At 38.7% G+C, this 17,567-nt stretch overlaps 1 non-coding gene across 1 annotated transcript; it reads left to right on the top strand.

The window, feature by feature from the left end:
• Window positions 1–10,336: 10,336 nt before the first annotated feature.
• On the top strand, window positions 10,337–10,443 carry LOC131234250 (small nucleolar RNA R71). Its single transcript, XR_009165653.1, has one exon. It is a non-coding gene; the product is annotated as a small nucleolar RNA R71 (small nucleolar RNA).
• Window positions 10,444–17,567: the final 7,124 nt, after the last annotated feature.

The raw sequence follows: 17,567 nt of genomic DNA, 5'->3' as shown, positions 1-17,567 counted from the left end.
ATTAGGTTACGGTTTAGGTTTAGGTTATAGGTTTTGGAATTTGAGAATGGGTTCGGGTTTAGGTTATAGGTTTTGATTTTGGTTTTGGTTATAGGTTTTGGTTTAGGTTATAGGTTTTTGAATTTGAGAATGAGTTCGGGTTTAGGCTATAGGTTTTGGTTTAGGTTTAGGTTATAGGTTTTAATTTAGGTTATAGGTTATAGGTTTATGTTAAGGTTTAGGTTTAGGTTAAAGGTTTTGGGATTTGAGAATGAGTTCAAGTTTAGGTTGTAGGTTTTGGTTTTGGTTTAGGTTATAGGTTTTGGTTTAAGTTATAAGTTTTGGGATTTAAGAATGGGTTCGAGCTTAAGTTATAGGTTTTAGTTTTGGTTTAGGTTATAGGTTTTGATTTAGGTTATAGGTTATAGGTCTAGGTTAAGGTTTAGGTTTAGGTTATAGGTTTTGGGATTTGAGAATGGGTTCGGGTTTAGGTTATAGGTTTTGGTTTTGGTTTTGGTTATAGGTTTTGGTTTAGGTTATAGGTTTTTGAATTTGAGAATGGGTTCGGGTTTAGGCTATAGGTTTTGGTTTTGGTTTAGGTTATTGGTTTTGATTTAGGTTATAGGTTATAGGTTTATGTTAAGGTTTAGGTTTAGGTTAAAGGTTTTGGGATTTGAGAATGAGTTCAAGTTTAGGTTGTAGGTTTTGGTTTTGGTTTAGGTTATAGGTTTTGGTTTAGGTTATAGGTTTTGGGATTTGAGAATGGGTTCGGGCTTAGGTTATAGGTTTTGGTTTTGGTTTAGGTTATAGGTTTTGGGATTTGAGAATGGGTTCGGGCTTAGGTTATAGGTTTTGGTTTTGGTTTAGGTTATAGGTTTTGATTTAGGTTATAGGTTATAGGTTTAGGTTTAGGTTATAGGTTTTGGGATTTGAGAATGGGTTCGGGTTTAGGTTATAGGTTTTGGTTTAGGTTATAGGTTTTTGAATTTGAGAATGGGTTCGGGTTTAGGCTATAGGTTTTGGTTTTGGTTTTGGTTATTGGTTTTGATTTAGGTTATAGGTTATAGGTTTATGTTAAGGTTTAGGTTTAGGTTAAAGGTTTTGGGATTTGGGAATGAGTTCAAGTTTAGGTTGTAGGTTTTGGTTTTGGTTTAGGTTATAAGTTTTGGGATTTGAGAATGGGTTCGGGCTTAGGTTATAGGTTTTGGTTTTGGTTTAGGTTATAGGTTTTGATTTAGGTTATAGGTTATAGGTTTAGGTTAAGGTTTAGGTTTAGGTTATAGGTTTTGAGATTTGAGAATGGGTTCAAGTTTAGGTTGTATAGGTTATAGGATTTGGTTTTAGTTTAGGTTATAGGTTTTGATTTAGGTTATAGGTTATAGGTTTAGGCTTTAGATTTTGGTTTTGGTTTTGGTTTTGATTTAGGTTATAGGTTATAGGTTTAGGTTAAGGTTTAGAGAAAGGTAATAGGTTTTGATTTAGGTTATAGGTTATAGGTTTAGGTTTAGGTTTTGATTTATGTTATAGGTTATAGGTTTAGGTTAAGGTTTAGGTTTAGGTTATAGGTTTTGGGATTTGAGAATGGGTTCGGGTTTAAGTTATAGGTTTTGGTTATAGGTTATAGGTTTAGGTTAAAGTTTAGGTTTAGGTTATAGGTTTTGGGATTTGAGAATGGGTTCGGGTTTAGGTTATAGGTTTTGGTTTAGGGTTTAGAGTTTAGGGAATTGAGTTTATGTTATAGGTTTAGGGAAAGGTTAGGTTTAAGTTATAGGTTTTGGGATTTGGGAATAGTTTTAGGTCACAAGTATAGGTTTAAGTTAGGTTATAGGTTATGGTTTAGGGATTTGAGTTTAGGCTATAGGTTTAGGTTTAGGTCTAGGTTTAGGTTTAGGGAATTGAGTTTAGGTTATAGGTTAGGGAAAGGTTATAGGTTTTGGGATTTGAGAATAGTTTTAGGTTATAAGTATAAGTTTAGGTTAGGTTAATAGGTTAAAGTTTAGGGATTTGAGTTTAGGTTATAGGATTAGGTTACAGTTTAGGTTTAGGTTATTGATGTTTTAGGATTTGAGAATAAGTTTGGGTTTAGGTTATAGGTTTTGGTTTTAGTTTTGGTTACATATTACGAGATCGTTCCCACGAGGACTGGTCGTCACAATTCAAAATTAAAGACTCTTCTTAACTAATCCAACAGATATTTGCGATAGTAATTAAATAAACTAAATAAAAATCAATGGAAAAATAACCAAGAATAATGAGGAAAATTCAATCAAAGAGAAGACTAGGACTTTCGAATCCACCCCTAACTATCATAAACCTTGTTCTGCCTGTTGATTCACCCTAATCCAGATTGATATCAAAATAAATAAAGTGCACTCTATGTCCTTGGTCGGGCACACAGAATGTATAATTCCTTAAAAGCATATGGATTACAACTTTCCATCCATGGTCAGGCATGAAGAGATGTAAATTCCTGTTTCTTCCTCTATACGAACCTGTTCATGGTCAGACACAAGCACCTAGATAATGTTCCAAACAACATCCATAACTAGACTTTGGTTAAACTCCTAGAATGGAGAAGCACAAAACTTTCAATTAAGCATACTAGAGAAAGAAACAAATCAATTAAATTAGGATTAAATCAACAGACAAGGACTATTCAAGTTGGAGGCTTCATCTCAACCCTAGCTAAGGGATTTAGCTATCCATGTGATCAGTTAAAAAGTAAGAAAAATAACAATGATGGAATGAAAACATCCTGCTAAACTCTTTCTTCTCTTTTCTTCTCTTTTCTTCTCTTTTCTTTTCTTTCTCTTCTCTTTCTCTTGATCTCCTCAAAACTCTCGATTTCTAGCCTTTTTCCCTCTGGCTTCCCCTTTAAAACGAGCTCTCTCTCTCTTTCTTATAGCAGCTGGAAGGACGGTGGAAACGCTGTCGCAGCAACAGCCGCGTGCGGACTCCCTTTCGCTGCCGAGTTCGGATGCAAAACAGCCCCCCTTTTCCTTGCTCAATTACCAAATAAATATCGTCCCTTAGGACGTTTCCAAGTCATCTTCATGATGGACGGATCAGATCTTTCATCTGAACCGTAGAGGTGGGCCACAATGCTGCGCAAAAATGGACGCGTCGCGCTAAAACAGTGTACGCGGAGTTCTTCCGCCGTGATGCTCATGGGCCCCACATAGGCATTTTCGGGAACATCCATCCCGTACAGTGGATTCGGGACGAGATTTCGACCGCATATGGGTGGTTTTGACTTTGCGTGGCCGCGGCCCAAAGAAGGCATCATGCTGAGATCATTTTGAACGTAGGGCAGCCCGCTTGTGACCTCTATATCTCACACGTGTGCATGTATGGGCACAAACCGTAAACATGGTTTTGTAGATATTGAACCCTTCTACACGATGACGGTTTAGATTAAGCGTTCGCCAGAGTGGGGCCACGATGTCGTAAAAGCGGACTTTCCGTCGCATTGGGCCAAAGCGGAAGTTTCCGTATTTTTTTTTTAAAGGCGTCGGGTCGAGCGGCCGCACGACGAGCGACTCGGTGCTCGGGCGGTGCACATGTGCACTATGTACACATGCTATACATATGGGGTCCACTGTGATGCTTTCGAGAAATCCAATCCATCCATCCTGTTTCTCACCTTATTTAAACCGTCTGGGTCAATTTTGAAGTATATCCGGATTGTAGGTGGGCCTAAAATTGAAGATTAATGGGCTGATCTGTCCGTTGGCCCACTTCTCGAGATATCCAATGGTTGAAATTTAGTATGTACGGTTTATTTATGGCATCCAGGCCATATATGGAGTTTCGAGCCAATTGGATGGTGAGAACCATGTGATCTTGCATTTTGGACTATTTTTGGGCCTTTTAAACGTGAACGGCTTGATTTCCTCGGGTCCCTGGCATGTAAATTCTTCAGTCTTAGTTCTCTAGAGTGTGTCCCTTGCTCTGGTGACTTCAGAGTGTCAAATTCATGCTTGTAGTACTCTTTTTCCATCAACGCTCCTGATTTCATCCTGTATCAAATATAATTAAAATATTTCATTAAACGTTATCATGTACGTAAAATCATGCAATAATTAGGGTCTGATATGCAATATTCGACCCTCATCACAACCCCCAACCAGCATTTTGCTAGTCCCGAGCAAAACATGCGAAAAAATAATTTCAGAAATAAAGGACAATTCCTGTGAACCCGAGTGACTTGTGAATAGAACGTCGAGGCGCGAGAATTCTAAGATTCATGAATGGTGCACAGAATTTTTCTTTCTAGAATCAAGCTCACGATAAACTTCATAATCAATTTCAAAATATTAATCCATTAATTAGAATATTCTAAACATTGAGTTCCACGAGCGTATAGTGTAATCTCGGCTTACTATCATTAAGAGATCCAATTGTCAATTTCATGATATCATTGGTAATTAACAACGGAATGCATGACAACTGAAACCAACACTTGCCTTACAGATTAACTTTTCATTCTATCAGCCTTTGATTTTTTTCTTGAACAGTAACGCCAAGGAAGGGAATCAAATCCTCACCTATAGGGAGCAAACCTATGGTAAAGATTGTACTCCTAACCCTTTTCTCATGTCAACCATGGGGAATCGAATCTTCATCTATAGGGAGCAAACCTATGGTGAAGATTATATGACTTACGCTCTCTCTCAATTCTTAGTTATAGACCGAAGCTAAAAATTTTAGGCTGGTTTCTTTCATGCTTAGTGATTACCAAGTTAATCATTTAATGTTGAAACGGAACCTTAATGTGCACCGAGATGTGATATGTGAGATCATGACTCAATCGATGTTTAAAAGTTCTAATCATGGGTTAACAATTTAAACTTAACTGTGAAATCTAACAGAAGGCTGAATCCAAGAGTTATAAATTATCGACATTCTGTACCTTGCAATGTTAAAATCACCCTTATCCTTCACAATCACTTCAAATGCACAAGAAATTCTAGAAAAATTTAAAAATTTTCACAATTTTTTCACAATTTGTGCTCAAGACCAAGAAAATACTGATGAGGTAACCTAATCGCTCACCCCCAACATAAAATCTACATTGTCCTCAATGTAAAAGAAATAAGCATGCAATGCACATGGGACAACGAAAATAAAAGAGGAGTGATGGACAAATAGTACATGTATGAAAGAATCTAGAGGCTTTCTAAAAAATATCCATGTAAGAGCGAATCAGCATAAGAGAGAAATCAACAAAAACAAAATGATAAAAATGCAAAAAGAAAATCCTACCTATACCACTTTCGCAGGTGCTCTCGATTGCATTTAGCGTATGCAACAAGCCTTTAAACCCCTAGGTTGCCCCTAGTGGACGAGTTGTAGTCTCGTGAGGGTTTGCAGCAATGCTACCCACAAACATTGAACTCATGAATGAGAAAAGTGAAATTGAATGAAAAACTGGGTTGCCTCCCAGGAGCGCTAAGTTTAACGTCTTCAGCCAGACAAGAGTGGACCATAAACTAATCAATCTTGATAACCTGGGTCCGCCAAATAAATTTCCTCTACATCTTTGTTCACCAAATCATCTAAATACGGTTTCAGCCGTTGACCGTTTACTTTGAAGATATTCCCGTCTGTTAAATTTTGAATCTCAACTGCTCCATGAGGGAATACTTTTACTACTCGATAAGGACCATACCATCGCGAACGTAGTTTTCCAGGAAAGAGGCGGAGCCTGGAATTGTACAGTAAGAATGTCTTGCGAAGAATTGCTTTGTCATGGAAGATTTTTGTCTGCTCTTTATAAATTTTTGCATTCTCATATGCCTCATTTCGAATTTCCTCTAACTCATTGAGTTGAAGTTTACGGTGTGATCCGGCCTTGTGCAAATCAAAATTAAAAGTTTTGATGGCCCAATAAGCATGATGTTCTAATTCCACAGGTAAGTGACAGGCTTTCCCAAATACAAGCCTGTACGGAGACATTCCAATCGGAGTTTTGAAGGCCGTACGATATGCCCAAAGAGCATCATTCAACCGTTGCGACCAATCCTTACGATCGGGGCGAACCGTTTTCTCTAAAATTTGTTTAATCTCCCGATTTGACACCTCAACTTGACCACTTGTTTGTGGATGATATGGCGTTGCAACTTTATGAGTGATGGAATATTTTTTCATTAAAGATTCAAACGGTTTGTTGCAAAAATGAGTACCTCCATCACTTATAATTGCTCGAGGAGTGCCAAAACGAGAAAAGATATTTTCTTTTAAGAAACGGACCACAACTCTGTGATCATTCGTTTTACATGGCACTGCTTCAATCCACTTAGAGACATAGTCGACGGCCACAAGGATATACACATAACCGAATGACGGGGGAAATGAGCCCATGAAGTCAATACCCCAAACATCAAATATTTCAACAATGAGAATATTGGTAAGTGGCATCATGTTCCTGTGAGAAATATTACCCATATGTTGGCATCTATCACATGTTGAGCAAAAGGCATGGGTGTCGCGAAACAGTGTAGGCCAATAAAATCCACTTTGTAAGACTTTCACAGTTGTTTTCTTTGAACCAAAATGACCACCACAGGCATGATCATGACAAAAGGAGATTATACTATGAAACTCACTCTCAGGCACACATCTCCTAATAATTTGATCAGGACAAATTTTGAATAAGTATGGGTCATCCCAAAAGAAATGTTTAACCTCAGCAAGAAATTTGAATTTATCTTGTTTAGTCCAATGAGAAGGAAGTTGACCTATAACAAGATAGTTTACAATGTCCGCGTACCAAGGCAATTGAGAAATAGTTAGAAGTTGTTCATCAGGGAAATACTCATTCACTGGCAAAGGATCCACTGTGGACTCTAAGACAAGTCTAGACAAATGGTCGGCTACCACATTTTCGGAACCCTTTTTATCCCGAATTTTAATATCAAATTCTTGTAGCAAGAGGATCCACCGAATCAATCGAGGTTTAGCGTCTTTTTTAGAAAGAAGATATTTCAATGCTGCATGATCTGAGAACACTATAACCTTTGACCCTATGAGATACGACCTGAATTTGTCTAGAGCAAATACCACCGCCAATAATTCCTTTTCAGTGGTAGAATAGTTGAGATGTGCATCATTTAGAGTCCTACTAGCATAATAAATGACATGAGGCATTTTGTTCAATCTCTGTCCTAGGACGGCTCCAACAGCATAATCCGAAGCATCACACATAAGCTCAAAAGGTAAATTCCAATTAGGTGGTTGGATGATTGGAGCAGAAGTCAGTAAATGCTTCAACTTATCAAAAGCTTGCCGACACTCATCATTAAGGACAAAAGCAACATCTTTAGCTAGTAAATTGCATAAGGGTCGAGAAATTTTGCTAAAATCCTTAATGAATCTCCTGTAGAATCCCGCATGCCCTAAAAATGATCTAATCTCCTTAACCGTTCTGGGTGGAGAAAGGCTAGAAATTAAATCAATCTTGGCTTTATCAACTTCAATGCCTTTACTTGAAATAACATGCCCGAGTACAATCCCTTTTTGAACCATAAAATGACATTTTTCCCAATTCAATACCAGGTTCGTTTTTTCACATCTTTCCAAGACAAGAGATAGATGGTATAAACACTCATCAAATGAAGAGCCGAAAATTGAAAAATCATCCATGAAAATCTCAAGAAAACGCTCAACCATGTCCGAAAAAATACTCATCATGCATCGTTGGAAGGTCGCAGGCGCATTACATAATCCAAATGGCATACGCCGATAAGCATATGTGCCAAAAGGACATGTAAATGTGGTTTTCTCTTGATCCTCGGGAGCAATGGGAATCTGATTATACCCGGAATAACCATCCAGGAAACAATAATAGCTATGCCCTGCCAATCTCTCAAGCATCTGATCTATGAAAGGAAGAGGAAAGTGATCCTTCCTTGTGACCAGGTTCAGTTTACGGTAATCAATACAAACTCGCCAACCCGTAGTCATGCGCGTTGGTACTAACTCATTATCCTCATTCTTTTTCACCGTAATCCTAGACTTTTTAAGAACAACTTGAACTGGACTGACCCATGTGCTATCAGAAATGGGGTAAATGATACCAACATCTAACAATTTTAGCACCTCAGCCCGAACGACCTCTTTCATGTTAGGGTTAAGCCTCCTTTGCATTTCACGCGATGTTTTCGCGTTCTCTTCAAGATGAATACGATGCATACATACCGAGGGGCTTATTCCCTTTATGTCCGCTATTGTCCACCCAATAGCTGCCTTATGTTTTCTAAGAACATTAAGCAACTTACCCTCCTGTTCTTTATCAAGGTTAGCAGCTATGATGACAGGCAGGGTTTCAGAAGGTCCTAAGAATGCATACTTGAGAGTTTCAGGTAATTGCTTAAGGTCGACTTTGGGTGGTTTCTCAATAGATGGGACCAGTTTAGACTCAGATGGTGGAAGAGGTTCCACTCTAGCTTTCCATTTTGTTGTATTTATTTCTGGATTAGAGTCAAGCAATGCATTGACTTCTTGGATGGAATTTTCTATGTCAAAATCTCTGCCAAAATGTGTTAAACAAGTCTCAAGAGCGTCATCGGAAGATTCAAGGAAAGAGTCATGCACTAGACTCTCAATCATGTTGACTTCAAATATATCATCCGAGTCTGACATTTGTTGTCCAGCATTGAAAACGTTGAGCTTGATCTTCATGTTACCAAAGGACAACTTCATAATTCCATTCCTGCAATTTATGATTGCATTGGATGTGGCCAAGAATGGACGTCCTAAGATAACTGGGATTTGACTTGTAGGATTCTGGACAGGCTGAGTATCTAGAACAATGAAATCCACTGGAAAATAAAACTTATCAACCTGGATCAGCACATCTTCAATAATACCACGGGGCACCTTGACAGATCTATCAGCTAGTTGGAGTGTTATTTTGGTTGATTTCATCTCACCAAGTCCTAGCTGCTCATACACAGAATATGGTAACAAATTGACACTCGCCCCTAAATCAAGCAATGCCTTCTCAATCTTATGATCTCCTATGATGCAAGAAATGGTAGGAGCTCCTGGATCCCTAAATTTAGGAGGGGTGTTGTGTTGAATCATGGAGCTGAGTTGCTCCGCAAGGAAGACCTTCTTATGAACATTCATCTTACGCTTTTGAGTGCATAAATCTTTAAGAAACTTAGCGTAAGCAAGAACTTGTTTGATAGCATCAAGCAACGGAATGTTGATTTGCACTTGCTTAAACATGTCCAATATCTCATTAAAGTTGTTTCCTTTCTTAACCGGTGCCAGACGTTGAGGAAAAGGTGCTTTAGGCACATAAGATGGCACATGAGTGGTTCCTGGAGAGTCAGAGTGTTGTTGGACTTTGGATGCACTAGTATGTCTCTCCATTTCATTTTGATCTTCCGCATTGGACTTTGATTTTTCCCTAGGCATCTCTACTTTGTTCTCGATCTGTTTACCGGACCTAAGGGTAATGATTGATTTGGCTTGCTCATGATATTGTTCTTGGTTTGAATTAGAGCCAATCTCATATTGTCCTTTTGGATTTACCACAGGTTGACTAGGGAACTTGCCCTTCTCTCTCTCACTTAATGTGACAGCAAGTTGACCCAACTGTACTTCCAGCTTGGCAATGGATTGCGCATTTGCATGTAAACTCTGCTGGTTAGCTAGTAAGGTATGTTGGGTGTCTTTTTGAAATTGAAGTGAACTCTGCATAAAAAGATTGAGTGTGTCCTCAAGAGATGGTTTCCTAGATTGTGGAGGCACTTGTTGATACTGTGAGAACTGCTGAGGTTGTTGACTGCCAACTTGGGAGTAAGGTTGCATAGGAGGATTTTCAGATGGTCCTCCTTGTTGTGGTCCTTTTGCTCAAGAGAAATTTGGATGTCTAGCCCACCCTGGGTTGTAGGTGTCTGAGTAAGGATCATTCCCAGGTCTCCGAAAGGTGTTCATAGCATGTACTTGTTCAGGGACAAATTCTGGAAATGCTGAACTAGATGGACAAGATGGCGTAGGATGGGCGGGACTATAACATATGGCACATGACTCGACTTGAGTTGTTTGTGGAGGTCCATTATTTAACATTAAAGCATCCACTTTCTTTGTCAGGCTATCAATTTTGGCATAAAGATCTGGCGTGACTCCTACCTCATATATACCACCTTTCTTCTGTGGTTGGGGACTCCTTTCACCTCTATTTGAGTAGTCCCATTGCTGGGAATTTTCACACAAGGTCTCAAAGAAATTCCACGCTTCAACATCACTTTTGGTCATGAATGACCCTCCACTGGTGGCGTCAACCATGCGACGATTTTGGGGTGTCAGACCGTCATAAAAGTATTGAACTTGTTGCCACTTTTCAAAACCATGGTGTGGACATTTAAGAAGTAAGTCCTTCCATCTTTCCCAACATTCATGAAAGTGCTCACCCTCTTTTTGTGTGAAATTCGTAATTTCTCTACGGAGAGCATTAGTTTTGTGAACTTGGAAGAACTTGTTTAAGAACTTCTTAGACAGTTGGTCCTATGTAGTGATAGTCCCAACTCCTAGAGAATTCAACCATGCTTTCGCCTTATCCTTCAAAGAAAAAGGAAAAAGGCGCAAACGGATCGAATCGTCTGAAAAGTTTTGGAACTTAAAGGTGGAGCAAATGTCTAAGAATTCTTTCACATGATGATATGGATCCTCCTTATCTGAACCATAAAAGGATGGCAACAGTTGTATGACCCCAGGTTTAAGTTCAAAGTGTGTTGCTGTGGTGGCAGGCAACACTATACATGAAGGCGCATTGAATTGGACAGGAGCTGAATAATCTCTAAGAGCTTTAGTTCCATTCTCTTCCGTCATGTCAAACAGGATGTTTCTAAATCGTCTATGAAAGGTTCTTTCTATTTCAGGGTCAAAATGTGCTAGTTCTATGTTCAGAGATCTACGTCCTAGCATAAACTATGTTATCAATATAAGAAAGAAAACTAAACTAAGATGCAACCTAAGATGAATAAAACTAAAGGAAAAAGTTATGAATTCCTAAAAACAAGAGAAAGCTATGTAAACGAGAATTGGAAGGAATAACCCGAGAAAAGGAGATGATGAATGTCTGAAGAATAGGGAGCTCCTCCTTTTGAAGACAATGTTATTTAGCAACTTCCTTCCTCAATTCCTGTAAACAAAAAGAAAATAAAAATAAATTAAATTTCCTAAAATAATGCTAGAAAAATCCTAAGCAATGGTTAATTTCTAAAAACGAAAGTTTCTAATCTTAGAAATAAAAACTAAGTTAGTTTCTAAAAAGGGAAAAAAATTTCTAAAACTAGAAAATAGAAAGTTACTTGAAAGAAGAATCGGAATCTAGAATTAGAAAATAGGAAATTTCTAAAAATAAAATAAAATAGCCTAGAAATAGAAAATTTCTAAAAAATAAAACCCTGATTCTAAAAATAGAAATTAAAAAAAGTAGAGAATTTAGAAAGAGATTACCAAATTAGTAGTTTATGTCAGGACCCTACAAAACAGGAAATAAGTTAGTTTCTAAAAAAATAAAATAATAAAAAATAAAATAAAATAAAATTTAACCTAAAGTTAAAAACCTAAGACTATGAATTATGATAAGAGAGAATCCTAAATCCAATTGGACCAAAACAGTCCCCCGGCAACGGCGCCAAAAACTTGATGTTTTATTTAAACCAACCTGATTTAAATGATTTTTAAACTCGCAAGTATACGAATCAGATGTAGATATGGTACGTATTACGAGATCGTTCCCACGAGGACTGGTCGTCACAATTCAAAATTAAAGACTCTTCTTAACTAATCCAACAGATATTTGCGATAGTAATTAAATAAACTAAATAAAAATCAATGGAAAAATAACCAAGAATAATGAGGAAAATTCAATCAAAGAGAAGACTAGGACTTTCGAATCCACCCCTAACTATCATAAACCTTGTTCTGCCTGTTGATTCACCCTAATCCAGATTGATATCAAAATAAATAAAGTGCACTCTATGTCCTTGGTCGGGCACACAGAATGTATAATTCCTTAAAGCATATGGATTACAACTTTCCATCCATGGTCAGGCATGAAGAGATGTAAATTCCTGTTTCTTCCTCTATAGGAACCTGTTCATGGTCAGACACAAGCACCTAGATAATGTTCCAAACAACATCCATAACTAGACTTTGGTTAAACTCCTAGAATGGAGAAGTACAAAACTTTCAATTAAGCATACTAGAGAAAGAAACAAATCAATTAAATTAGGATTAAATCAATAGACAAGGACTATTCAAGTTAGAGGCTTCATCTCAGCCCTAGCTAAGGGATTTAGCTATCAATGTGATCAGTTAAAAAGTAAGAAAAATAACAATGATGGAATGAAAACATCCTGCTAAACTCTTTCTTCTCTTTTCTTCTCTTTTCTTCTCTTTTCTTTTCTTTCTCTTCTCTTTCTCTTGATCTCCTCAAAACTCTCGATTTCTAGCCTTTTTCCCTCTGGCTTCCCCTTTAAAACGAGCTCTCTCTCTCTTTCTTATAGCAGCTGGAAGGACGGTGGAAACGCTGTCGCAGCAACAGCCGCGTGCGGACTCCCTTTCGCTGCCGAGTTCGGATGCAAAACAGCCCCCCTTTTCCTTGCTCAATTACCAAATAAATATCGTCCCTTAGGACGTTTCCAAGTCATCTTCATGATGGACGGATCAGATCTTTCATCTGAACCGTAGAGGTGGGCCACAACTGCTGCAAAAATCGGACAGCGTCCGGCGCCTAAAACAGGGTACGCGGAGTTCTTCCGCTGTGATGCTCGGTGGGCCCCACATAGGCATTTTCGGGAAAATCCATCCCGTACATTGGATTCAGGACGAGATTTCGACCGCATATGGGTGGTTTTGAATTTGCGTGGACGCTGCCCAAAGAAGGAATCATGCTGAGATCTTTTTGAACGTTACAGGGCAGCCCGCTTGTGACCTCTATATCTCACACGTGTGCACGTATGGGCACAAACTGTAAACATGGTTTTGTAGATATTGAACCCTTCTACACGATGAACGGTTTAGATTAAACGTTCGTACCACCGGTGGGGCCCACAGCGGTCCGTAAAAACGGACTTTCCGTCCGTTACGCGGCGCTGAAACGGAAGTTTCCATTTTTTTTTGAAAGGGCGTCGGGTCAGCGCTGCTGACCGACGCAGGTCGTTCGGTGCTCAGGCAGTGCACATGTGCACTATGTACACATGCTATACATATGGGGTCCACTGTGATGCTTTCGAGAAATCCAATCCATCCATCCTGTTTCTCACCTTATTTAAACCGTCTGGGTCAATTTTGAAGTATATCCGGATTGTAGGTGGGCCTAAAATTGAAGATTAATGGGCTGATCTGTCCGTTGGCCCACTTCTCGAGATATCCAATGGTTGAAATTTAGTATGTACGGTTTATTTATGGCGTCCAGGCCATATATGGAGTTTCGAGCCAATTGGATGGTGAGAACCATGTGATCTTGCATTTTGGACTATTTTTGGGCCTTTTTAACGTGAACGGCTTGATTTCCTCGGGTCCCTGGCATGTGAATTCTTCAGTCTTAGTTCTCTGGAGTGCGTCCCTTGCTCTGGTGACTTTGGAACATCAAATCCATGCTTGTAGTACTCTTTTTCCATCAACGCTCCTGATTTCATCCTGTAACAAAAATATAATTAAAATATTCCATTAAGCATTATCATGTATGTAAAATCATGCACTAATTAGGGTCTGATATGCAATATTCGACCCTCATCAGTTATAGGTTTTGGGATTTGAGAATGTGTTCGGGTTTAGGTTATAGGTTTTGGTTTTGGTTTAGGTTATAGGTTTTTGGATTTGAGAATGGGTTCGGGTTTAGGTTATAGGTTTTGGTTTTGGTTATAGGTTTTGATTTAGGTTATAGGCTATAGGTTTATGTTAAGGTTTAGGTTTAGGTTAAAGGTCTTGGGATTTGAGAATGAGTTCAAGTTTAGGTTATAGGTTTTGGTTTTGGTTTTGGTTTAGGTTATAGGTTTTGGTTTAGGTTATAGGTTATGGGATTTGAGAATGGGTTCGGGCTTAGGTTATAGGTTTTGGTTTTGGTTTAGGTTATAGGTTTTGGTTTAGGTTATAGGTTATAGGTTTAGGTTAAGGTTTAGGTTTACGTTATAGGTTTTGGGATTTGAGAATGGTTTCAGGTTTAGGTTATAGGTTTTGGTTTAAGTTATAGGTTTTGGGATTTGAGAATGGGTTCAGGTTTAGGTTATAGGTTTTGGTTTAAGCTATAGGTTTTGGAATTTGAGAATGGGTTCGGGTTTAGGTTATAAGTTTTGGTTTAGGTTTAGGTTTAGGTTTAGGTTTAGGTTATAGGTTTTTGGATTTGTGTATGGGTTATGGTTTAGGTTTAGGAAATTGGGTTCAGGTTCGGGATTGGGTTTAGGTTTGGGTTTTCAAGTTTAGGTTTAGGTTTAGGTTAGGGAGTTAAGATTAGGATTAGGTGTAGGTTTAAGTTTAGGGAATTGAGTTTAGGTTATAGGTTTTGGGAAAGGTTAGGTTTAGGTTATAGGCTTTGGGATTTGAGAATAGTTTTAGGTTATAAGTATAGGTTTAGGTTAGGTTATAAGTTAAGGTTTAGGGATTTGAGTTTAGGTTATAGGATTAGGTTTAGGTTTACGTTTAGGGATTTGAGTTTAGGTTATAGGTTTAGGTTTAGGTTTTAGGTTTAGGTTTAGGTTCAGGTTTGGGTTTTGGGATTTGAGAATGGGTTCGGGTTTAGGTTATAGGTTTTGGTTTTGGTTTAGGTTATAGGTTTTGGGATTTGATAATGGGTTCGGGTTTAGGTTATAGGTTTTGGTTTTGGTTTAGGTTATAGGTTTTGATTTAGGTTATAGGTTAACGGTTTAGGTTAAGGTTTAGGTTTAGGTTATAGGTTTTGGATTTGAGAATGGGTTCGGGTTTAGGCTATAGGTTTTGGCTTTGGTTTAGGTTATAGGTTTTGGTTTAGGTTATATGTTATAGGTTTAGGTTTAGGTTTAGGTTTAGGTTTAGGTTTAGATTATAGGTTATAGGATTTGAGAATGCGTTCGGGTTTAGGTTATAGATTTTGGTTTTGGTTTTGGTTTTGGTTTTATGTTTTGATTTAGGTTTAGGTTATAAGTTTGGGTTTTAGGTTAAGGTTAAGGTTAAGGTTAAGGTTTAGGTTTAGGTTAAGGTTATAGGTATAGGTTAAGGTTTAGGTTTAGGTTTAGGTTTAGGTTTAGGTTATAAGATATAGGTTTAGGGAATTGAGAATAGGTTAAGGTTTAGGTTTAGGAAATCGGGTTCGGGTTCGGGATCGGGTTTATGTTTGTGTTTTCATGTTTAGGTATAAGTTTAGGTTAGGGAGTTAAGATTAGGATTAGGTGTAAGTTTAGGTTTAGGGATTTGAGAATACATTTAGGTTTTAGGTATAGGTTTAGGTTTTAGGTTAAGGTTTAGGTTAAGGTTATAGGTTGAGGTTTCGGTTATAGGTTAAGGTTATGGTTTTGGTTTAGGTTAAGGGTATGGTCCCTGCAAATACAGATATAAATATGGCCATCTGGCGCAAATGGCCAGGCCCTTCCAATGCTGTCCATAAAAAATGGACAGCTTCATTATGGTCATAATAGTGGTTCCCTCTTTCCAGGGAACCCCGCTCTTCCGAATAGCTCCGACGCACATCCGGGTCTACTCCATTAATTTCGATCAAATACATAAACACGGCCTGTCTAAATGGCCAGGCCCTCCAATGCTGTCCATAGGAAATGGACAGCTTCATCATGGTCATAACAGCGGTTCCCACCTTCCAGGGACCCCCGCTCTTCCGGATAGCTCCGACGCACATCCAGGTCTGCTCCATTAATTTCGAGCAGCGGTTCATAAATACGGCCTGTCCAAATGGCCAGGCCACTCCAATCATGATTCAAAGAAGAGAACTCGAGGGTTTTCCTTACCTTCCATTGTATGCTTCCAAGGTGCAGATGACCCCTGAAAGACACATACATCCTGGGAATCGATCGCTTCTCAAAATCGCAGACTGTTTTGTTTTGAAACTCGTTCATCTCGCCTGAAAACCTATCACATAATGAATAACTATAACCACAATAATAACTATTGTGAATGCACTATAATGAAAAAATTATTATTATTATAGATAACTGTAATTACAACATAGATATTATGAACACGATATCACATAATGTATTGTTTGATGAACTACACATGTGCATTCTTGACAAGAGACGTACCAAACTCCTTGATGCCCATTAGAACCGAGCCACAACAGAATCCTTGATTTCATTCAGGTACTGAACTCCCTTGTACATGTCAACAACCATATTTGGGCCAGTAGTTTCGAGTCCAAAACACCAGATCTACTTGGCAAGATCCTTGTCCCACCCGAATTCTTCAGATAGGATCTTTGAGCGGGCTTTTGGGTCATCCCTAGGGCCGACACGCCCCTTGTCAATGGCTCAGCAAGCCCATCTTCCAAGGGACGGGCCTCCGTGTAGACACGATTGTGCTTGTTAAGGGACTTGCTCATTAAAGTCCTGACTGACTTCTCAAGCACTGTCTCACGGAAAAAGACAACAGGATTTGAAACAAGAATCTCAACCCCACCCATAAAATCTTCCTGCAAGTCCTTCAAGAAAATCTCGAGGTGGAGCTCTCCACAGATTTCTACCCCAAAAAGCCCTTAAGAAACCCGGATTTAGGACATACCCCACAAACCTCTGCCCAAAACACCTGCTTTTTTAAATGTAGTAAATAACTCACAGATTCCATGTAGACCATAACCCATGCATGCAGGTTAGAATTTATTCACTGGGTGAACCATAACTTGTGAACACAAACAACAAATATGATAAAAGCATTTCCCACATTTTTGCAGCATTGGACCCACATTGTTGGCATCACTGTCTTCTCATTTCTACTCCACACCAAAGCTCTCATTTCCCAGGTTAGAATATTTTCAGAAAGCACAAGTTCACAAACAAGAGGAGAAACAGTCAACTCATGAACTGACAAACCTTGCAGTTTTGGAATCCTGAGTTGCATTCGTGAATCCATCAATTGCTAAGTTCAAAAAACACAAGCCATAACCAAAAGGAGCATTTGGATGATACTCCACCAGCAACAAGGAGAGTACATACATACTCACCTGTCTAGCAATTCTAATGGTTGAATCAAGGGTCCTTGCTTGCTCATCTGCTGCTCCATATAGAAATACAGGGACTGCATGATTTGTATCAAGGAACATTAGCAAGTGGAATAAAAGGTTTGAAGAACTGTCTAGGAAAACAAGATTTAGAACGGCTCATCCTAGCCTCATCCCACCACTAATCTTTGTATTAAGGAACAGATTTTCCATTTTCACACCAATACTCCCTGGTCAGTCACTAATCTTTGTTTGAATTTCTTTTTCTTTATTTATTTACATCACCATCATCATCATCCTAGCCTCATCCCTCCACAGAAATAACAGGAAAATAGATGAAATACCCCAACCTAAATTATGAACTCCGTAATGTTGACATCGGGTGCAAGAACGAGCTATTATGAGGTGGGTCCAATTGCACAGTTGC

This window comes from Magnolia sinica, chromosome 18 (genome assembly GCF_029962835.1).
Source record: "Magnolia sinica isolate HGM2019 chromosome 18, MsV1, whole genome shotgun sequence".
NCBI lineage: Eukaryota > Viridiplantae > Streptophyta > Magnoliopsida > Magnoliales > Magnoliaceae > Magnolia > Magnolia sinica.
The sequence above is the reverse complement of the archived record's forward strand: the minus strand, read 5'-3'. Positions and strand labels throughout refer to the sequence as shown.